This window comes from Oncorhynchus tshawytscha, linkage group LG09, assembly GCF_018296145.1.
Source record: "Oncorhynchus tshawytscha isolate Ot180627B linkage group LG09, Otsh_v2.0, whole genome shotgun sequence".
NCBI classification, from domain to species: domain Eukaryota; kingdom Metazoa; phylum Chordata; class Actinopteri; order Salmoniformes; family Salmonidae; genus Oncorhynchus; species Oncorhynchus tshawytscha.
The window spans coordinates 77250088-77274754 of record NC_056437.1 but is presented as its reverse complement, the minus strand read 5'-3'; the positions used below and the strand labels follow the sequence as shown (position 1 = coordinate 77274754).

The 24667-nt window shown below is 44.3% G+C and overlaps 1 protein-coding gene across 3 annotated transcripts in view; it reads right to left on the bottom strand.

Moving 5' to 3' along the window:
- Positions 1-24285, bottom strand: part of LOC112259195 (sphingosine 1-phosphate receptor 2-like) — a 29818-nt gene extending 5533 nt beyond the window's left edge. The window contains exon 1 of one of the 3 annotated variants that reach the window (XM_042327481.1): positions 24262-24285. The gene's annotated coding sequence lies outside the window, so the exon portion shown is untranslated. Of the gene's footprint in view, positions 1-18966; positions 19634-24261 lie in introns of those variants that run through there. The other 2 variants (XM_042327478.1, XM_042327479.1) reach the window with 2 other exon arrangements.
- Positions 24286-24667: the final 382 nt, after the last annotated feature.

Genomic DNA, 24667 nt, shown 5'->3' with positions numbered 1-24667 from the left:
AAACACACACACATACACAGCTGGTTACTAATAATAACCAGAATGCTCTGCTGTTTCCTCAAGCAGGAACAAAAGAACAATAGTCTCCTTCGGCGTGGAGGAGCTCTGCCTTTCAGCCTGAATAACACAGCCACACCAAGCCATGCTGGAGTCACTCCCTCCCCGGTCAGACTACTCCCAATAGGGCTGCTGCAACTGTATTAGCCGTTGGACGTGTGCTGATGTATGCCCATTTTATGCTGGGGTCAAATCCAATGTCCCCTCTGTGGAACAATAAAGTTGATTCAATTCAATTAATATATTCCTATTTCCTTATCGGAATCATAGCATCAGGCCTCCGCCCATCCCCCGGTTTCCTGTGTCCATAAGTAGAGAGAAATCAGGACTTGAGGCTGAGTGCCTCTGCCAGCCGCACCAGTGTAATTACATCAGGTTACATTACTACTGCAGACGGTAATGATGTTGTTATTGGAGGAGTCAATATAAACCAGCTCTCTAAAAACTGCTGAGATTGAACAGAGCAAGAGAAGATGATGTGATGTTTTGGAAGCAGCTTCTTCCTTCCCCTCAGCTCATCTTTCAGTTAGGTCTCTTCAGTCAGATTTCTAAGGAGAGTTTCCCGACTGTTTTCCGACTTTGCTAGTAGTCGGCAGCTCAAGTTCCCGTCAGACTGTGCGTGACCGTGGAGACCTTGGCGTGCCACATGACATCTCTGTGACCAGGGGATTTGACAGCGTGTGAAACCTGATGGGCTGGTTTACCTGCAGTGCTGTTGTCTCGCCCTTGATCTGCCCTGCCCTGTGCCACACAGGCCCAGACGTCTCCACGGCAACTAGCTGACAGACAGGACATGAGAGCAGCAGGCTTCCTGCTCCACTGCTCTGTAGTCCTGAACCTCATACGGCACGAGTCAAAGCTGTGCACTGTCTTGACACCTCATACATCACTGTCAGATCCATGATGCTGTAGCCATAACAGATAAACACATGCTCAGCACCAAGACCAAAACACACCTGCCACGATTCCTTCCTTCCCTACCTACCTTCAACAACAGGACGTGATGAGAGTGACTGAGATGAAAGACTACACTGAGGGATTAGGCCTAGATCCAATGAGAGAACAAGTCTGTGTGCTATGTGAGATTCATGTGGCTCCACTGCCAGGTTTTACACTGGTGCAAGAACCTAAAGCCTCAGGCTTCTGTATTTCCATGGCTCAAGGCCCTACTCTAACCCACATTAGTGTTCAATGGTCTACTGCAGAACCAGGGGTCTCGGCCATACAGTACAGGCTGGAGAATGGTGTCTCCATTGGGAGTGTGTAAAAAGAGAGCGAGAGAGAGAGATGGATGGATGGAAAGAGTGAGAGGAAATAAGAGGTAAAAGGCAGCAGCGAGAGACAGGAAGACAAGCACTAGACATACGTTTCTCAGGTGTCAATCAGAGACAGGAAATCAAAAAACGCTTCAGGGAGCACATTTGCATCAAGAAAGGAGCCGAAGACGAATCACCAAACATGTATGCTCATGCTGCATAGCCTAGATATGGGGTCATTATCAAAGCTATGTAAACGCAGCAAAAAAAGAAACATCCCTTTTTCAGGACCCTGTCTTTCAAAGATAATTCATAAAAATCCAAATAACTTCACAGATCTTCAATGTAAAGTGTTTAAACACTGTTTCCCATGCTTGTTCAATGAACCATAAACAATTCATGAACATGCACCTGTGGAACGGTCGTTAAGACACTAACAGCTTACAGACGGTAGGCAATTAAGGTCACTGTTATGAAAACTTAGGACACGAAAGAGGTCTTTCTACTGACTCTGAAGAACACCAAATGAAAGATGCCCAGGGTCCCTGCTCATCTGCGTGAACGTGCCTTAGGCATGCTGCAAGGAGGCATGAGAACTGCAGATGTGGCCAGGGCAATAAATTGCAATGTCCATACTGAGAGACACCTAAGACAGAGCTACAGGGAAACAGGACGGACAGCTGACCGTCCTCGCAGTGGCAGACCACGTGTAACACCTGCACAGGATTGGTACATCCGAACATCACACCTGTGGGACAGGTACATGATGGCGACAACAACTGCCCAAGTTACACCAGGAACGCACAATCCATCCATCAGTGCTCAGACTGTCCGCAATAGGCTGAGAGAGGCTGTACTGAGGGCCTGTAAGGCAGCTCCTCACCAGACATCACCAGCAACAACGTTGCCTATGGGCACAAACCTACCGTCGCTGGACCAGACATGACTGGCAAAAAGTGCTCTTCACTGACGAGTCACGGTTTTGTCTCACCTGGGGTGATGGTCAGATTCGTGTTTATCGTCAAAGGAATGAGCATTACACTGAGGCCTGTATTCTGGAGCGGGATCGATTTGGAGGTGGAGGATCCGTCGTGGTCTGGGGTGGTGTGTCACAGCATCATTGGACTGAGCTTGTTGTCATTGCAGGCAATCTCAATGCTGTGCGTTACAGGGAAGACATCCTCCTCCCTCATGTGGTACCCTTCCTGCAGGATCATCCTGACATGACCCTCCAGCATGACAATGCCACCAGCCATACTGCTCGTTCTGTGCGTGATTTCCTGCAAGACAGGAATGTCAGTGTTCTGCCATGGCCAGCGAAGAGCCCGGATCTCAATCCCATTGAGCACGTCTGGGACCTGTTGGATCGGAGGGTGAGGGCTAGGGCCATTCCCACCTGAAATGTCCGGTAAATTGCAGGTGCCTTGGTGGGAGAGTAGGGTAACATCTCACAGCAAGAACTGGCACATCTGGTGCAGTCCATGAGGAGGAGATGCACTGCAGTACTTAATGCAGCTGGTGGCCACACCAGATACTGACTGTTACTTTTGATTTTGACCCCCCCCTTTGATCAGGGACACATTATTCCATTTCTGTCAGTGGGACTTGTTCAGTTTATGTCTCAGCTGTCGAACCTTGTTATATTCATACAAATATTTACACATGTTAAGTTTGCTGAAAATAAACGCAGTTGACAGTGAGAGGATGTTTCTTTTTTTGCTGAGTTTAGTTTGTGACCATGTAGCCCATCTAGTGTGTCTCCAACACCAAGGTTGTTTTACATTCACAACTGATCAGAACTAAAACAACCAGATAATAATATCCGTCTTACATAATCAAAGCTGCTCAAAGTTTATCACGCAATGTGTATTTAGTAAGAAATTCAAATGAACCATGCTGAATATTCAGGAGTTCAAATAGTAAAGATCTTCTGAAACCTTATTCTCTGGTTTCCCCGGGTTCTCTGGTTTCCCCACGCTGGGTAGGACCCATCTTTGCTGTGATTGGATGCCTTGTCGGGTTCCATTTTTGGCCCGTCTAATGGTGTGGTGAGCATACTCGTTGAGAGCTCTGCTAGCTGTCTGGAGGATTGTTCCATTTTGCACTTAACGCCTCCTCCCCCACCCCGGTCCCTGACCACAGGTTATCACCCTTGACGCCAAGTGTCAATAGTGTCTCTGCGGTATCAACACAAATGCAGTGAGATGGAGCATGAAAGATGTCAGTGCAGGAAGGAAGAGAGATTTCTATCTCAGCAGGACCGTTAGACACAATGCAGTGTATAAAGTCAGGAAGCAATGGGGCTTGAAACATACAGTGCCTTTGGAAAGTATTCAGACTCCTTATCATTTTCCACATTTTGTTATGTTACAGCCTTATTCTGAAATGGATTAAATAAAAACAATTCCTCAGCAAAAACAGAAATACCTTATTTACATATTTCAGATCATTTGCTATGAGACTCGAAATTGAGCTCAGGTGCATCCTGTTTCCATTGATCATCCTTGAGATGTTAGTACAACATGATTGGAGTCCACCTGTGGTAAATTCAATTGATTGGACATGATTTGGAAAGGCACACACACCTGTCTATATAAGGTCCCACAGTTGACAGTGCATGTCAGAGCAAAAACCAAGACATGGGGTCAAAGGAATTGTCCGTAGACTGTCCAAGACAGGATTGTGCCGAGGCACAGAAATGGGGAAGGGTACCAAAAAGATGTATACAGCATTGAAGGTCCCCAAGAACACAGTGGCCTCCATCAAAGGAAGAAGTTTGGAACCTTCCTGAGCAATCGGGGGAGAAAGGCCTTGGTCAGGGAGGTGACCAAGAACCTGATGGTCACTCTGAAAGAGCTCTAGAGTTCATCTGTGGAGATGGTTGTCCTTCTGGAAGGTTCTCCCATCTCTGCAGCATTTCCACCAATCAGGCCTTTATGTTAGAGTAACCAGATTGAAGCCACTCCTCACACGGCAGCCCGCTTGGAGTTTGACAAAAGGCACCTGAAGACTCTCAGACCATGAGAAACAAGAATCTCTGGTCTGATGAAACCAATATTAAACTATTTGGCCTAAATGCTAAGCGTCACGTCTGGTGGAAACCTGAAACCATCCCTACGGTGAAGCATGGTGGTGGGGCATGATGTGGGGATGTTTTTTAGCGGCAGGACTGGGAGACTAGTCAGGATCGAGGAAATGATGAACTGAGCAAAGTACAGAGAGATCCTTGATGAAAACCTGCTCCAGAGTGCTCGGGACCTTAGACTGAAGCGAAGGTTCACCTTCCAACAGGACAACGACCCTAAGCACACAGCCAAGACAACGCAGGAGTGGCTTCGGGACAAGTCTCAGAATGTCCTTAAGTGAACCAGCCAAATCCCGGACATAAACCTGACGGAACATCTCTGGAGAAACCTAAAAATAGCTGTGCAGTGACGCTCCCCTTCCAACCTGACAGAGCTTGAGAGGATCTGCAGAAAATAAATACAGGTGTGCCAAGCTTGTAGCATCATACCCAAGACAAATCGAGTCTGTAATCGCTGCCAAAGGTGCTTCAACAAAAGTACTGAGTAAAGGGTCTGAATACTTATAAATGTTATCAGTTTTTTATTTTTAATAAAATAGCAAAAATGTCTAAACTTGTTTTGCTTTGTCATTATGGGGTATTGTATGTAGATAAAATAAAACATGTTTTCCCCTCATCAAATCAATTTTAACTGTAACCTAACAACGTTTGGAAGCTACTGTACATCATACATAGTATCTACAGCAAGTACTGCCATGACGTGGTTTCTGTTGACCCATTATAGATCTATAATAGATGCACACAAACACACTATGGTATGGATCTATAAATCGCGAAGTCTACAGTCGCAGAGACTAAAAACACAACTCACTCAAAACCTCTTCCTGTCAGACAGACAAACGTTTTATCGGATTGGAGAGAGCTACGCTGAGGTCGGTTTAGTTTCAGTTAGATAACACAAAAATAAATCACAGTTTAAAAAGACACAACATTAAAATGCACAAAGCATTATGTGGGTTGAATGCTGTAACAGAGAATAAAACTAAATAAAGTCCCACGACGGTAGTGACTGTCCATTACTGCTTATCACTTATTAACCATCATTTATTCACATGACTTTATTTCAATATTTCACCTTCCAACAGGACAACGATCCTAAGCACACAGCCAAGACAACGCAGGAGTTTTGTTTTAGGCCTATTTGATGACTAAATTATTTCATTGTAAGTCATTATCTCATCTCTGCAGAGCTGAAAGTCACATATTTGAGTTGCTCTTCAATGTAAATAAGGCCCATTTTATGACTGCTGAATACCAACTAACACACTTAGATCATGTACACTACATGATCAAAATTATGTGGACACCTGCTTGTCAAACATCTCATTCCAAAATAATGGGCATTCATATGCACACAAACTATTTGCATACAAATCTGTAGATGCTCTACAGACGATAAGTGACACTTGTATATCACCCTTTACCAGACAGCGTTTTCCAAATCAGATGACACCCCCCCGGTCTCTACTTTACACACAGACACCAGCTACACTCTCTTCTATAGCTACAAGTCATTACATAGTGGAAACGGGCAGGGAAGGACAAGCCCTCTACAGCCCACTGACTAAACAGCCCCAGCCAGTTAGCCACACACTGAGCTTAGCTTCACAGTCAGGAAGTAGTGGGACTGAATTTGCTGGTGATAGCAGGTGGCAGCAGTGTGTCTCTGCTCTCTCTCCACATCCCTGAGCCCCAGGGCTCCATCCATGACATGATGTGATTTCACAGCCATCACTGCAGCATTGATTGCCCTCAGTCCGTTCCCAGGGCAAGGCAGAAGCAGAGCATTCAAGTTCACAAAACCAGCAGGACCAGGGGCAGAAACACTATTTGAATAGTCTATCTGTAGATGCTCTACAGACTATCAGCAACATTTCAACTAACTAACTAGCTACTAACCCTAGCTTTAACCCTAACCTTAACACTTATCCTAGCTAACACTAGCAAGCAGTTGCTTATCAACAGATAGTATGATCCTCTGTAGAGCATGTACAGATGGGCCAAATAAAGTGACTTTAAAAACTCAGCTAGGTGAGTGGTCACAGAACAGAAGAGACACGAGCAGCACTCATCCTAAACCCTAACCGCGGTCACTGTATAGATAGATAGGTCTTTGAGTTCCATCTGCAGTCACAAACAGAAGAGGTTTTATCTCGGGGTGTTTTCCCATAGGGAAAATACATACAACATTAACAACCCAATTGTGAGGCGTAAATGAAATAACACTAACTGCTACATTAACCCAGGGTAAGTCTTCAGGGCAACAGTCATGCAGTCAGTTGGTGGTGGTGGTGGTGGTGGTTTCAATGATGATCTGTGAGAGAGAGAGAAAGAGAGAGAGCAGTGATCCTCCCCTGGCCTTCTTCCTGCCTGGTGTTATCTCCTCTAAATGGCTCAGTGTTGACAGGCAGGCTGATAACACCCACAACGGCACTGCCATGCAGCCAGGGCTGAAACCCACACCAGGAAAAAAAAAAAACACAAATAGCAACACACACGACATCCACCGAAGGTGGCTCCTCTCCCTGTTCGGGCGGTGCTCGGCGTCGCCGGTCTTCTAGCTGCCACCAAATCCTTTTTCCTTTTCATTTGGTTGTGTCCGTCTTGTGTTTCACCTGTGTTTGATTTAGGGTAATTAGGGGGGTATTTTATCTCGCCATACCCTCTGGGTTTTGTGCGGGATTGTTACGTTTGCTGGTATTTAGTTTGGGTTGCGTTTTCTTGTGTTCTGTTGAACAGGTGTTTTTTTCCTGGACGGGGTCCGGTTGTTTTGAGGCTACTGTTGTAGTCCTGTTTCCTGTTCTTTGGACTTGTTAATAAAATGTGCTTTCTCCTGCGCCTGACTCCACACCCACTTCTCCTTGGGGAGATTGTTGACAAACACTGAAACGCCACACAACAAGCCACACAACAACACACGCGTGCTCGTGGACCAGACACAGAGATACACACAGACACCTGCAAAATGCAAAAAGAAAAATATTATCACTCACACAGACACACCAACATAATCTTATCTATATGCATACCACTTTGACACTGATATTCACAACTGTTTAGAGCTCAATTTCCTAAACAAAGGAAATGGCTATGGTGAAATCTCCACGAGCAGACTTTGGACTGGAGAGTGAATCACTTGGTCTGTCTTAGATTTGACCTTTGACATACAGTTCTGTAGCACCTGGCTTTGTGGAGCTGGCTACAGCGTGGACTGACTGATTGTGGGGGAGTGAAACTCAGACTCAAGAGAGACGCTGTCATTGAGAGACTTGCACTGTTCATATGACCGCCAGGCAGCTAAATGAAACAAAAAACAGAGGCGAGAGGAAGAGAGGCTGTTTCTGTGTCGCTCTGTGACTTGTACTGTAGAGAGGCCGGACGGACCAGTGATATGAGATGGAAGCCTGCAATATCTCAGTGTTAAGCTTTAAGAGGAATTCCATATGGTGGAAAAACGTCTTTGTAGCTTGCTTTGTGTAAACTTACCAAACCATGTCCGAGACAAACACATTTCTCTGGCTCTTCACTCGGACGTATTGTTTAGAATAGTTATAGTGAAACATTAGTCCAGTAATGATCATTGAATACTTACATTCATGCGTTATCACTGCATAGCTATAGTAGTACAGAGTCAGATAACTTCTACTGATGCAGAAAAAAATAACAGAAATATATTTTCTTACATACTGTGACTAGACATCTACTTCTGTTTTTTTGTTACAGAACTCTAATTTGCAGAGATGCTAACTTCTTCCCTGGAAGGCACACTGTTTTTAGCGTCAAAGACAGAATGTCTTCCTCTCCCGCTTGTCGTATTGGTGTGGGGATTTGTTAAAATCTTGCTGAAGCTGGCAGATTATCGAGGAAGTGTACAAATAAATAAACACTGAATGATAGGTAATCTTGTAATTAGGGATTGACCTTCCCCTCATCAGCAGATGACAGTTAGAGCACAGCCTCTTTTGGGGGTCTAGTTTCTGTCTGCACAGTTCGGTCAAGAAGCAATGTTTACTTTCAATGGATGGATATGTGCCCCCTCTCCTTCCACTTGAGAGGGACAACTGAAGAAGGGCATCGTGCAGCATTGCCTCTACCCAAACGGGAGGGGCAATGCATGAGAGGGGGTGGCGCCTTTGAGGCAATTACCGTAAAACATTCACCCTCAAACCGTTCCTGTCAACCCGCCCCACGGGGCACACTGACAAATTATTCATATTCTTACGTCGCACTATTCTGCATATTTCTCTTTCATCCGGCGTCCTGATTTAAAGGGACCACCTTTCCCTCTCTCCGTGTTCCCCCTCCTCCTCTGGTATACTTTACACTTACCACAGAGATCAAAGCACAAGGGCACAAAGAGCTGACTTAGAACACATCTGGAGCAGACATGTTCTTACAGTTCCGTATTAAGGCCTCATGACTCCATATAAAAGGAACCAACCACTCTCTGGTTTGAGGCTCATCATGACACCCTGAGCCGTCTTCACACCACATCATTTCAACACTCATTTCACACGAAAGGTTCGCAACAACCTGAGCAGTTATACGTCGCTCAAGAGATCACAGTAACTAGGTTTCCATCCAGTTGGCGACAGATTTGTATGTGAATAGACTAACATCAGCACAAAGAAAATATATGTGAATTTCCTCACCAGTAGTGTGTTTCAATCAAAAGAATCCGTGCGATGACATTGTTTTTTGCTTGTACCAAATAAATATCTAAAAAGTTTAATGGATTTCCATTAAATTCAACTCTCCCAATAGTGTTGTCACAAAATGTTTTGTTAAATAGCACATGTTCCTACTCTAGTCTTGGCACGTGGACTCACAGATACAGTGAGGGTAGGCTAGTCTACATGATGAGATTATTATGGATAAGAGCCAGAATATTTGTATTTGTCAAACGGTGGTCAAGCATCGATCATCATGTCACCAGAATAAGACCCCAAACAGTTATTGGAAAGGAGCATCAAGCTCCACCCTGTGAAGTTCATCACAACTTATTTCATCTGTAGCTTAATAAACTGCATGGTTTCCTGAGTCGTAGTGGGAGGACCACACACATATCATTGCGTGACTCCAAGTTTACTTTGATATGATGGTTATTATATCAATATTTGCACATAAAAAGGTGTTTCCACCTCCATTTCTTGCATAATACATTTTACAGACACAAAAGTATCTGTCTGCATTTAAAAATTGTACCTACACTTTGTTTCCATCATAGCTGTCGTGATTTATTTTTTATTAAAGGTATGACTTTACTTGCATAAAAACTGTGGAGGTAAACGTGGTTAGTGTCACAAAGGAAGCGTGGTAGTAAAAGATAACAGTAGGCTAATGTTCTCACGGCACTAAGACACGTACACACTAGTCACATTACTGGTAAACCACAGAGGCAAGGCTCGGAATATTTACACTCAGCCCGGAGGCATGCTTGCCTCCATCCAGCTCTGAAACTGAAAAGAATGTGAGCGCAAGGCTCCGTAGAGTTACAGCAGGCCAAGTCAGTCTCGAACCAGTATCCTGGCTCGCTCAGAGCAGTGGGAGGGGGGCAAGGAGCTCTGTTCTTCTGTTGGACCTGAACATAACCGGTTGGTCTAGGTCAGAACCCTTCAGTTTGGAACAAGGTGTTCCATTATGGGTCAGATATGGAACTAACAGCTGAGCTCAAGGGAGGATGAGGTGTGCTTGTTTCAGGTTTCAGCAGCGCTGCTATTCTCACATCTCTGTGTTGTTGTTTAACACAGTCAGGTACTCCTAAACGAATAGGCTTTGAATGCACATTCACCTTTTCTTTGTCCAAGCTCCTATTCTGACCTGATGCTCAAACTTGGACTCCAACCCTACTCCGGTTCTATTCTATTGCCTGGCTAGGATACGGTGTGTAATGAGGGTTTGGGATAGCGCACAGCATCAATGTGCACAGCATGCATGTGATCGTGCATGTATGCATGTAAGCACTATAGAAGCAGATTCCAAATGCTTTGACACATCTCTATGTGTGTGCAATATTAGTTGTGTGTGTGTACACAAATTGGTGGTGAGGGTGCAGGCAGTGACTGTGACACGACAAACTGCATGCTTGTTCCTCTGATGTTCCTGTGATCTTTCTATGCATCAATAACAGCAGACTGTCACGGGACAGAGAGCTGGGAGGCCACAATAGAGGAGAGGGGGATGGTGCCAATGAAAGAGATGAGAAGTGTGTAAAAAAATATGGTAGCATCTATAGGGCCGAACAGAGGGGGACAACGCAGTTCTGATTGCTTTTAGATTCTGTTTTAGATGCTGCATTGAAGCCTTCCATATTTTATTAATACATACCTGTATTCAGAGCTTTGCTGTCAGAAAAATACATGGTTGCCTAGTGAGAGAACACGCTCTACGAACATTCAACAAAGTTTTAGACAGGATGACATTTTCTTTAGAAAAAACTATCAAGAGCTAGCCAATGTGTCTCATGAAAAACAACGAGTATATTTCGACATCCATAGACCTCCCGAGCACTGACATATAAGAGCACCAATCCCCCCTGAGACTGGACACATACAGTTACAGTACATGGTAAAAGCAGACCACATACAGAGGCAGAGTGAGCTGTACGGAAACAACCCAAGAGGTTCAGTTTCAAGTCACATGCACAAGTACAGAGAAATGCCTTTCTTGCTAACTCAAAGCCCAACAATGCAATAATCCATAACAATTTAATATTAGAAGAATAATATATATGATATACACAATAACGTAAATAACGTAAGAAAGTAGGCATACTATATAAGGCAAATATTTAAAAAGTCAGTTCCAATACCATATTTACAGGTGCAGGGATACTGGAGTGATGGAGGTAGATATGTATGGGGATAAAGTGACTGGACAACAGGATATGAAATAAAGATAAACAGAGTAGCAGCAGCTTGCATGTGAGTGGGTGTGCAGAGTCCGTATAAATGAATGTGCATATTATGTGTGAGTGAGCGAATGATGGAGCGAGTGTTTGTGTGTGTGTTGGAGTGACAGTGGGTGTGAGTGTGTAGGGCCCTGTGAGTGTGTAGGGCCCTGTGAGTGTGCATAGACAGTGCAAATACTGAAATAAAAGGTAAATAAAGATACAAGTTAAAGTCTGTGTAGCTATTTGGTTAGCTATTTGTCAGTCGTATTGCTTGGGCATGGAAGCTGTTCAAGAGCCTGTTGGTGTCAGACTTGATACACTGGTACCTCATGCCGAGCGCGGCAGCTGAGAAAATTGTCTATGGCTTCGGCAGTTGGGGTTTTTGATGACTTTCCGGGCCTTCTTTCACACTGCCTAACATAGAGGTCCTGGATGGCAGGGTTGTCTGCGATAGCTCTGTGTGCGGTAGCCATGCTCTTTAGTTTAGCGCCAACCTCAGTGCTAATCCAGGGCTTTTGATTGAGGAAGTAGCGAACCCTGACCGTGGGTACAACGTTGCTGATGCATTTTCTAATGAAGTCATTGACGGAGGTGGTAAACTCGTCAACGTTAAATCGGTGGAGTCTCAGTACGGAGTCATGATCTGATTTGGAGGATATTGTATGCTTGCTTATGGGTAAAATAGCAGTGGTCTATGACTTTCTCCCCTCGTGGCGTTGGAGACGTGTTGATGGAAGTGGGGCATCGCGCGTCTTAGCGACCTCTCTAAAAGTACCTTGACGGAACAGTTGTATATTTGTGTATGTATGCTATAATATTAATAGTGAGCAGGTCTGAAAGTACTCTGCCATGCTGTGGGGGTATGGTTTCGAGGGCAGTGAGAGAACGGCTACTTGACTTTGACCGGGAGCAGAGAGACGATCTCACAAGAGTTACAACATTTGACCTGTTGTCACGTTTGGTTGAGACAAACATCGTCCATTTCAAATTGATCTGCCAACTCCTATAAAGCATTCTGAACTGCTGCATGACCTCACTCCAGTTCAGTTACTCGTGGTGTTTTTCTTAGTGTAGTTCACTTAAAATCCCATTTCAGTATGTCAGTCAGTTAATGAGAGGAAGTAGGCCAGCCAATACAGAGTCTGTCAGTCTGCCACATCCATCTTTATTCATAATCACACATTAGAGATGTATCGCCAATACGTTGTTCATGGAACAGACCTTCTTTCAGAGTTCGAAGTCTCAGTCAGCGAGTCAAACACTGCTCTAAGAACTTTAATCTGAGCTTCTCCCACTTGAACAATCCTGAAAGGCCTGACTCCAACTCCTTGTCTCCCTCCTTCTCCATGTGTGTGGGGGGGGGGTTGAAGAAGCACAGCTTTTCTTCCAGCTGCACAAACAAAGCCAGCTCAGAATAACAATGGCTGCCAGAATGGAGGGATGTGGGTGGGGGTGGGGTTCCAAACCACACATCTCCATGTGTACCTGCTCCAACATCACTGAAACATGACCATTGACTGGGATTGACCAGACACCAGGAAACCACAATCTGACCACATTGATTAACCATACAGCTGTAGCAGGAGAGCGGAGCTCATTCCACTCCCTCCCTACCGTAAATCACAGTATTCGTACACTGTACAGTTCTCAAAGTGTTGTCGCCTTCTTCGAAAGCCACAAAACCAAAATGTAAATGTTGAGGTGGTTTGTTATTGTTTCATGTGCCATGGATGAAATATCCAATATTGCAATCCAATAACCTTTCTTAGCCTAATTACTTAGACTGGCAGAAAGTTTCTGCCAGTCTATGGGTGGTCCACAGTGAAGTTAAAAATACTGTATGATACAGACATGCCTCTATCACAACTGTGCAGGATGATTTGAACCAAATCCCTTTAATGATATGTCAGGCATGCTGGTACGTTGGTGAGGGTATTAGGGTGCGTAGCCATGGATACGTTTATGGTTCAGTGACTAGAGAAGACGGGATATGTAACAGGACCTTTTAAAGCTGTTAGATTTGGGTAAGGAATTTAAACATCATCCTGGACTGAAATACCCCAAACCTTTCCCTCCTCCAAATGTCTGCTCAACTAAATATTTATAAAGTATTCCTGAGATCACGTCTGACAGTGAGTCCGGGTGTGTTAGACAGATTACGTTTGGAAATAGTTTCATGTGTCTGTGTATGTGTGTAAGATGTTGGGAATGGGAAAAAAGCAGAGCAGGCCATATATTTCCTGAACGGAGACACTCCCAGTTCTTGGCTGTGTATCAGAAAGCTACATGCTGTCAGCTGTTTGTTGCAGCTTGTACTTCTGCAGCCTGCGAACAGAAGGCACTTATTTTTCTACAGCTGCCACACCCAGGAAAAGTGTTTTTCATGCTAGCGGAGATTCTCATTTGGGCAAAAGACCGTCCTCTCATTGACTTCTCCTTCCTCTCTCCTCCGTGACCCGTTAAAACCGATAAGTGGTCGAGTGTTAATTCGTTAGTAGGCGAACGAAGGAGGTTGCTCCCCCCCTCGATTACCAACTTCGACAGAGGATGCACAAGAGTATCCACACCACAGGAGGTTGGTGGCACCTTAATTGGGATCGACGGAATTGTGGTAATGGCTGGAGGGGAATGATCTCAAATACATCAAACACATGGTTTCCATTCCAGTCACTCCGTTCCAGCCATTATTATGAGCCGTCCTCCCCTCAGCAGCCTCCACTGATCCTCACGGCAGGTAGCGCAGAAGTGTTTTAATACCCGCCACACCCCCTTTGAGTCAGCTGATGTTTTCCCGAAGGAGAAGAGCATGCACTCATTTATAAATGATATGCTACTTATCCTTTAGTCTAGAATATTGTAGCACTAACTACATTTGTTTTGATCACTTTATACATCTATTTGGGGATCCACCCATGTAAAGGCATTACACACATTGGTTGTAGGATACATTTATTTGGGGATCCACCCATGTAAAGGCATTACACACATTGGTTGTAGGATACATTTATTTGGGGATCCACCCATGTAAAGGCATTACACACATTGGTTGTAGGATACATCTATTTGGGGATCCACCCATGTAAAGGCATTACACACATTGGTTGTAGGATACATCTATTTGGGGATCCACCCATGTAAAGGCATTACACACATTGGTTGTAGGATACATTTATTTGGGGATCCACCCATGTAAAGGCATTACACACATTGGTTGTAGGATACATTGTTAGTCAGTGCTGCAGCTCTTATCTGTAAGTAGGGGATTGACACGTGACTGTTTCCTTTTAACCCTGTCTGTACAAGCTAGAACGTTGTTGCACCCGTTGTTCCCTTCTCTGATCTTTCCGCTGTCCGTACTCCTTTCTGAAATGACTGACTAAAGTAAAGTGGCTGTGTGTAGTAGACAACAAGAGCCTTCAGCGTCCCTAAGGAAAAAGACTTCTCACTGCTCGTATTAGTGGCCTCGCTCTCCCAGGATTGGAGCTGAAACATGAGCATCCTTTAGGGACGACCCCACCCACATCTCCCTCCGACTTCAACCCCCATGTGACCCGGCTTCCGACCTGGCCAAGAAATAATCCCACACATCCAGTTCCCACTGCTGAATTATCATCAATTTATTTATCCATCCGTTTACTTTCTACATTGGTTTATTTATTTGTCCATTGATTTGACTTGCATTTCTCACGCGCTACTTCTCCTCGCAGTCTTCCTCCATTCAGTAGGCTTTGGTGACTCTAGGGCCCATGGGGGGGTTCAGTTCATGAGGGATAAACTGGTGACTGAGCAAGGAAGGAGCCAGGGTGGGTAACAGCACCCAGAGACCTCCTGACCCCAACATGATGATGTCATGATCTGCTGGATTTAACCAGAGAGCAGTCTGACATCATGGAGTTTAGATTCACTCTATACGGACTGCTAAACCCAAAAACATGTGTCAGAGCCAGAGCATGAGATACAATGAATCCCTTTAAATCCTTTTTTTTGTCTTTAACAGTAAGTCTGCCTGGTTACACTGTGTGGATGCTGCTGTCATGTCTGCCTGGTTACACTGTGTGGATGCTGCTGTCATGTCTGCCTGGTTACACTGTGTGGATGCTGCTGTCATGTCTGCCTGGTTACACTGTGTGGTTGCTGCTGTCATGTCTGCCTGGTTACACTGTGTGGATGCTGCTGTCATGTCTGCCTGGTTACACTGTGTGGATGCTGCTGTCATGTCTGCCTGGTTACACTGTGTGGATGCTGCTGTCATGTCTGCCTGGTTACACTGTGTGGTTGCTGCTGTCATGTCTGCCTGGTTACACTGTGTGGTTGCTGCTGTCATGTCTGCCTGGTTACACTGTGTGGATGCTGCTGTCATGTCTGCCTGGTTACACTGTGTGGATGGTTGACTGTTGGTGTGTTGGAGCTGTTAACAGCAGCACTCCAGGACTCTGTCACTTGGGCCAGAGATGAGTGTGTGTGAAGTGAACGTGTGTGAAGAGGGTTGCCAGAGGTCAGTTGTGGCAGCGGCGTGGCGGGTTTTGTTCTAGTGTAATGAGCCGTGAGGTCACATGGTCCCAAAGCAGATGGCCAGTCGCCTGGATCAGGTTATATCTATCTCCAGCCTGTCGTCGTCCCCCCCCCCGGTAGCACAGGCATCCCATCCACACCCGAAACAACCCACAGCACTCCCACAACATCCCCATCTCACGCCTGATATTGTTCTCCACCTACATACACTGAAAACACCAAACATTATGAACACCTCCCCCCTTTACACTCAGAACAGCCTCGATTTGTCAGGCATGGACTCTACAAGGTGTCAAAAGCATTCCACAGGGATGATGGCCCATGTTGACTCCAATGCTTCCAATGACTCCAATGCTTAGCAGGATGTCCTTTGGGTGGGGGACCATTCTTGATACACACAGGAAACTGTTGAGCGTGAAAAACCCAGCAGCATTTCAGTTCTTGACACAAACCAGTGTGCCTGGCACCTACTACATTACCTTGTTCAAAAGCACTTAAATCTGTCTTGCCCATTCACCCTCTGAATGGCACACACACAATCCATGTCTCAATTGTCTCAAGGCTTAAAAATCTATCTTTAACCTGTCTTCTCCCCTTCATCTACACTGATTGAAGTGAATTTAACAAGAGACATCAATAAGCATTCACCTGGATTCACCTGGTCAGTCTAAGTCATGGAAAGAGCAGGTGTTCTTAATGTTTTGTACACTCAGTGTATGTCCTTCTCCCACCCACCACCCCTCTCAAATTATGTTATCATGGAGAAATGTTTGCTTGTCTTTATTTGGTGTTTTTTTGTCTGTCGTGGTTCCCATGTGCATCTAAGCATTCAGTTAGTTTAGCGCTCTGTTGCCATTGGTTAAGCATGAGCTGATGTCATCAGGAGCTTTTAACATTTTAGAGATGTTTAATGACCAGCACACTGAAGAGAGTGAGCTTAGGAGAGAGAGAGAGAGAGAGAGAGAATGATGAATGGGTGTTTTTATCAGGGTAATAAAACACTAGTTCCTCCTCCTTATCCGCTTATCTCTGTGTTTCTCTTATCCATGAATAGATTACCGACACCCTCATTCTGTGTGGGTGTGTCTGTAAGGTGTATAATATAACAGCATAATGCTGTTCTTTCAAAGAGCAGAAACGTGCAGGGTGCGTTTATGCTTTTCATTGTCAATTTGACCCAAAACTGTGCTCCTAACAAACACTATTTCATTCATCCTGGCCAGGGTGCAGAATGGGTCATAAACACACCATAACAGACATCACCGCAGTCACCTAAATCCACACAACCCAGACAATTATGACACATCTTGTTCCACACATCTTAATCCACATATTCAACACGCTGAACTGTAATGTCAAGCAGTGTCAGAGGAAGGCCCTAAAAACTGTCAAAGACTCCAGCCACCCAAGTCATAGACTGTTCTCTCTGCTACCGCCCGGCAAGCGGTACCGATGCACCAAGTCAGGAACCAAAACAACCCTGAACAGCTTCTACGCCCAAGCCGTAGGACTGCTAAATAGTTAACCAAATATCTACATTGAACCTTTTTGCACTCTCTTTTGACTCATCACATACGCTGCTGCTTTTTATTATCTATCCTGTTGCCTAGTCACTTTACCCCTACCTATAATACATATCTACCTCAATTACCTTGTACACTGTATAGACTCATTTTTCTTCTATTGTGTTATTGACTGTACGCTTGTTTATTCCATGTGAAACTCAGTGTTGTTGTTTGTGTCGCACTGCTTTGCTTTATCTTGGCCAGGTCGCAGTTGTAAATGAGAACTTGTTCTCAACTAGCTTACCTGGTTAAATAAAAGGTGAAATATATATATTTTTAAGTACCCCTGCACATCGACTACATACTGGTACCCAGTATATATAGCCAAGTTACCATTACTCATTGTGTATTTTTTCCTTGTGTAATACATTTTTTCTATAATTTTTAAATGTTTCTCTCTTCATTGTTGGAAAGGGCTAGTAGGGCCACTAAACCTGTTGTTTACAAAGCATGTGACAAATAAACTTTGATTTGATTTTGTAGTCAGTTAAGACCTCAGCATATAATGCATGTACAGTATGACAGAACAAATAGGTTAGCCTAATGTAATGGTTTGTGAAAGTGTGCAGCAAGTAGGTAAGGGCTTTTACAATAGAATTATGAACAGTTTCTTTATCTTTTAAGATAAAACTGAGCAGTGTTGCTAAAAATATATATATATTAGCCTTAATTCATTTTGGAACACTTGAAAACATTTTAGAATGGAAATGAGGTTTAATCCACCAGGCACTTGAGGACCCCGATCCGCCCACCAAGCAGCTCCGCTCCGGTGAGATGGTATAATGGAGCCTTTTGTTTTATTAAAACATCCTTTCAGGACAATGCGCCCTTTACAGTGACGGATGAGCGGACCTCGACAACACACGAGGGGGGCACAGCGGGTCTTGCAACCGCTACAAGACGTATAGAAGCCCCATGCGAAGCTAAAGCCAGGGGACCACAGCCCCACCCCCCTCGACAAACTACAATACACATTGAGCAGTAGTGGATCCGCCAGCAGCGGGCACCGTGGCTTGTTAATATTTAATATATCATGTTACTCATTAAACACAACGTTCCAAAACATCTGTTATTCTCGGAGAATAAAAACAACATATTTCCTGAGGGATCATTTTCTGGTTGTTCGATTAACCATCTAAAGTACAACCTTGAGGGACACTAATAAGGCATCACCCAAGACACCCATAAGCTTCTCTTAGAATGTGTGTGTGGTTTCCTTTTAGGTTATATACTGATAACCTCTCAACACGTTTGACTGCATCCTGGTAATCATTCATGCTGCCCAATTCTAGTATCATTAGGGTTACAATCCTGTGTGATTAGACGTCAGTGGTTGCCACGAAATACGTGCAATAGGTCTTTGGGTAGGTTAATATAAAATAATAGGCTATATCTTCCCAAAGTGGGCGAAGTTCATAACCGCCCTCGTGTGTTGCAGACTCGCTGCACATTGTTCATTGATTGATAGTTTCTTTGTTTTTCTAACAAACTGCACGTGTAGAGTGTACACTTGCCACAATTGTACAATTTGGCAATTTGGCTGGTAGGTTTACACAATTTTTGTACAATTTGGCTGGTAGGTTTACACATGAAACTTACCCCATGTGCGAAGTCGGCCGGTGTGGTTGTTGTCGACAAATGTGTAGCATGTGGCTACCTATCTCCAAATCAAATGCATTTTCAAAAGTTCACCTGATTTGTGAGCGCTGTCTTCTTCTGGGTCGAGGGTAATGAGGACAATCAAAAGTTCGGATGACGACTGGGCAGTGTTGCTTGTCTGGTCAAAGGTAAATCCATAGCTGGAACTACTCTGCCTCAAAAAAAAAGTATATACTGCGAAGACTGAATGATTCCCAATACAAAATACTTTAAAGACAATGCCTAAGACTTTTCGTTAGGCTCATACTTTCTCCTTTGTTGCTCTATTCCCAGTGCCCGTGTGGTTGTTCCTTCTCTAACTCTGAGAACAACAGCTCCGCCGGCTTTGGAACAACAGGGAGGCGCGCGCACATTACGCGCCGGTCACACACATATTTCCTCAGAACCACTGTCGAAACGTCCTACTACAGAATATGAACACCAGTCCCATTGGTGGTTAATGGTTTTCACTTATAATGTTCAGATAAACCCTCTACCTTTATTCATAGTCACTAATTAGACTTACAGGATAACAAATTGCATTTTCATTGGGAGTTTTTCTCTGTCCAGTGTACAAATGAAGTCCAGATGTTTTCGTCCTTAATGTTCCACCACCTCACTTCCGGAGCACTCGCGCTCCCTGGATGAACGTGAGTCCAGTGCTCCTCCAAATCTAAACTAGCCTGAGATCCGAGGACTCTTCTGACAGACTACAGTACTGCAATTACTGTCTCTGGCATACAGGCTATTCATGTACTGAAGAATTTTAGTGTATCAGTACATTATTTGTAATTAGATTATTTATTTTTTTATTATTTTTTTTATTTCACCTTTATTTAACCAGGTAGGCTAGTTGAGAACAAGTTCTTATTTGCAACTGCGACCTGGCCAAGATAAAGCATAGCAGTGTTTAGACAACACAGAGTTACACATGGAGTAAACAATTAACAAGTCAATAACACAGTAGAAAAAAGGGGAGTCTATATACATTGTGTGCAAAAGGCATGAGGAGGTAGGCGAATAATTACAATTTTGCAGATTAACACTGGAGTGATAAATGATCAGATGGTCATGTACAGGTAGAGATATTGGTGTGCAAAAGAGCAGAAAAGTAAATAAATAAAAACAGTATGGGGATGAGGTAGGTAAAAATGGGTGGGCTATTTACCGATAGACTATGTACAGCTGCAGCGATCGGTTAGCTGCTCAGATAGCAGATGTTTGAAGTTGGTGAGGAGATAAAAGTCTCCAACTTCAGCGATTTTTGCAATTCGTTCCAGTCACAGGCAGCAGAGAACTGGAACGAAATGCGGCCAAATGAGGTGTTGGCTTTAGGGATGATCAGTGGGATACACCTGCTGGAGCGCGTGCTACGGATGGGTGTTGCCATCGTGACCAGTGAACTGAGATAAGGCGGAGCTTTACCTAGCATGGACTTGTAGATGACCTGGAGCCAGTGGGTCTGGCGACGAATATGTAGCGAGGGCCAGCCGACTAGAGCATACAAGTCGCAGTGGTGGGTGGTATAAGGTGCTTTAGTGACAAAACGGATGGCACTGTGATAAACTGCTTCCAGTTTGCTGAGTAGAGTGTTGGAAGCAATTTTGTAGATGACATCGCCGAAGTCGAGGATCGGTAGGATAGTCAGTTTTACTAGGGTAAGTTTGGCGGCGTGAGTGAAGGAGGCTTTGTTGCGGAATAGAAAGCCGACTCTTGATTTGATTTTCGATTGGAGATGTTTGATATGAGTCTGGAAGGAGAGTTTACAGTCTAGCCAGACACCTAGGTACTTATAGATGTCCACATATTCAAGGTCGGAACCATCCAGGGTGGTGATGCTGGTCAGGCAGCGAACAGGGTGCAGGCAGCGAACGGTTGAAAAGCATGTATTTGGTTTTACTAGCGTTTAAGAGCAGTTGGAGGCCATGGAAGGAGTGTTGTATGGCATTGAAGCTCGTTTGGAGGTTAGATAGCACAGTGTCCAAGGACGGGCCGGAAGTATTTAGAATGGTGTCGTCTGCGTAGAGGTGGATCAGGGAATCGCCCGCAGCAAGAGCAACATCATTGATATATACAGAGAAAAGAGTCGGCCCGAGGATTGAACCCTGTGGCACCCCCATAGAGACTGCCAGAAGACCGGACAGCATGCCCTCCGATTTGACACACTGAACTCTGTCTGCAAAGTAATTGGTGAACCAGGCAAGGCAGTCATCCGAAAAACCGAGGCTACTGAGTCTGCCGATAAGAATATGGTGATTGACACAGTCGAAAGCCTTGGCAAGGTCGATGAAGACGGCTGCACAGTACTGTCTTTTATCGATGGCGGTAATGATATCGTTTAGTACCTTGAGCGTGGCTGAGGTGCACCTGTGACCGGCTCGGAAACCAGATTGCACAGCGGAGAAGGTACGGTGGGATTCGAGATGGTCAGTGACCTGTTTGTTGACTTGGCTTTCGAAGACCTTAGATAGGCAGGGCAGGATGAATATAGGTCTGTAACAGTTTGGGTCTTTGAAGAGGGGGATGACTGCGGCAGCTTTCCAATCCTTGGGGATCTCAGACAATATGAAAGAGAGGTTGAACAGGCTGGTAATAGGGGTTGCGACAATGGCGGCGGATAGTTTCAGAAATAGAGGGTCCAGATTGTCAAGCCCAGCTGATTTGTACGGGTCCAGGTGTTGCAGCTCTTTCAGAACATCTGCTATCTGGATTTGGGTAAAGGAGAACCTGGAGAGGCTTGGGCGAGTAGCTGCGGGGGGGGGGGCAGAGCTGTTGGCCGAGGTTGGAGTAGCCAGGCGGAAGGCATGGCCAGCCTTTGAGAAATGCTTGTTGAAGTTTTCGATAATCATGGATTTATCGGTGGTGACCATGTTACCTAGCCTCAGTGCAGTAGGCAGCTGGGAGGAGGTGCTCTTGTTCTCCATGGACTTCACAGTGTCCCAGAACTTTTTGGAGTTGAAGCTACTGGATGCAAATTTCTGCCTGAAGAAGCTGGCCTTAGCTTTCCTGACTGACTGCGTGTATTGGTTCCTGACTTCCCTGAACAGTTGCATATTTACTATTAGGGAAAGGAAATGTATTTGCATTTCAACTTTGATATGGCTCATAGCAAAACATGTAAATAAGCGTTGAGGCAGTTGTTCATGTTGACTCATTCTTGTTTTTGTCTTTAATCAATACATCATGGCAATTGGTCTGCTGTCAATCAAGAAGGTAGGGGAGAGGTGAGTATGGGCATGTTCTGTCAGTCATTATCAAGCCAGAAATCCAGCCTAGCTACTGTACCGTGATACAGAGTGACATCAATGTAATGCTGTTGTATACAGCAGCCAGAGACCACATGACACATTACACACATCTTGGTGGCAAATGAAACTAGGTAATGAAACCCACACAGATTAAACATATAGTCCATAAACTGTCTGCTTTCTCTCCCTATGTTGGTGAGTGAGTTGAGAGTGAATAGAGCTGCATAGTAAGAGGAGACAGGCAGTGATTGGGCAAACCCCACCCACCAACTGTAGACATCCTTCCCACCTTTCTTCCTTACACCTCTCCTCCTCCACCAGCTGCGTGGGAGGTGTTCTCTCAGAAGCAGGGAAATTGTGATCTTGAATAGAAACACACTATATTTGGGAGAAATCAAAAGGAGACTCAAAGTTAACGTTCTGTTTCTCTGGAAACTGAGAGAGGCTCTTCGACACGTGGGCGTACCTACCCTCTAAGGCGCCAATTCTTTTCGTACCTCCATGTCAGTGACGTACTCCACTTAAGCGTTGGCAGTTTGAATGGACAGTGAGTAATCTGGATGTCTAGCAAGCGCTCATTATGGACTGACTGCACATTGTCATGGAGTTTATGATGGGACAAGACATTTGAGAGAGAGTGCACTGCAAAGCCTCACAGAGGAGAGAGGAACCCCCAACCTTGCAGATCCCACTTAGCTCAGGGGAGGGGTCAAGAGCCCTGACCTCACTTCCTGTTGGGGCTACTCACAAGCATTCCATTGTCTGTGAGAATGTGACTGGGCTCTTGAGACTCCCCACATCTGGCAGCTGTTATTACGGCCCCTGCATGGTGAAACATCTGTCGATGTGCCCTTGAGCAAAGCACAACCCTAATTTCTCCTGAAAGTCACTTTGGATAAGAATGTCTGCTAAATGACAAAACAAATGTGAAGTGCCTTTCTTGTAAGTGAACATGGATTGTTGTGACACAGTCTGTGGTTACCTGACTTGTCTCTAGCCCTATGGAGTTATGTGAAAGTGAGAGAGAGCGAGAGACAGACAGACATTTAGAGAAACAAAACTATTTCTTGTAATGTCTAGCAAGCAGACCTGGGCAGAAAAAGTAAGTTTGTATTTTGTAGTTTATTAGAAAACACCAACATTTCAAATAGTTGAGGTAGTCCAACAGTAGTCAGATATAGAAAATCAACTACAGGCAATTATTTCCTTTGATATTCAAATAAAGGTCTCAGAAAAACGAATCACTTTTGACAGTATTTTGAATACCTCTCAGAAAAACACAATATTGAAAGGTATTTTATATGCAAGGTATTAAAAATATATATACTGAATAAAAATATAAACGCAACAGCCAACAATTTTACTGAGTTACAGTTAACATAAGGAAATCAGTCAATTGAAATAAATAAATTAGGCCCTAATCTATGGATTTAGCATATTTAAAACTATAGTTATCCCAGGACTGCTAGCAAGCAAAATGTCCCTTTGAGTAAGAGCAGATATTATGACTCCTCAACTCATCTCCATACCTCCTCTCAGACCCAACAAAGGCAGAGTGGTATTAGAGGGTCTGAGGATCTGAGTTTCCTTTGTATCTACTTTTAGATGCTGGCCAGCCTTCACTAAGGAAGTCATCACAACAGTCAAGCGTAACAGTTCTCATGCTCTATTTCAGTGAAAGGGGACTTTCCATGGCTAAATGGTATACATTTAACCTATTTTCTATGGTGTTTACAGATGCAAGGATGTTGTCAACGTCATGCACGGGGATTTCAATTAGGGTTAAACTGGTTCAGGGGGACCATTATTTAGGGTACACTGAATGCACAAGGTCTAGGTTTGCTCCTTTGCACAAAGATCAGGCAAGACAATACTAAGAAAATATTCTGTTACTATTCTGCATGAGGATTGCTGGGTGAAATCCACTGTGTATTCCTGTTAATATGACCTTGTTTGGATTTGAAAAATAAATGTAAAGAGAAAAGCAGGGGAAGGATCTCTTACTCACATCACTTCCTCTTCTGAAGTCAGAGAGCAGCTCCACAAATCCTGGACATAAGCCTTCCTCTTTCCGCCACAGATGCTTCAAAGTACCCAAAGTTAGACTTTATATTTTTAGCACTGTGAATGTTCCTTAAATTATGTGCATCTGTAATCCATTCTTGTGATACAATGAGACCTGATGGTCACAATGACATGAATAATGAGTGTTACTCTTGAGTGTTCTCATTCAGGTCAAAGGATGTGGAAATTATTTTGGTTATGTAACACCTTTGTGACCGTTAGTCTCCAGAGCGACATATTTCTCACCAACTGATGATTGAGACAGAAGGGGCACAGGGTTCATTTTAGCATTAGCTCATAGCCTCATTTTAGTTTAGGTTTACCAGTAACTTTTCTAGTGCAATTTTCTA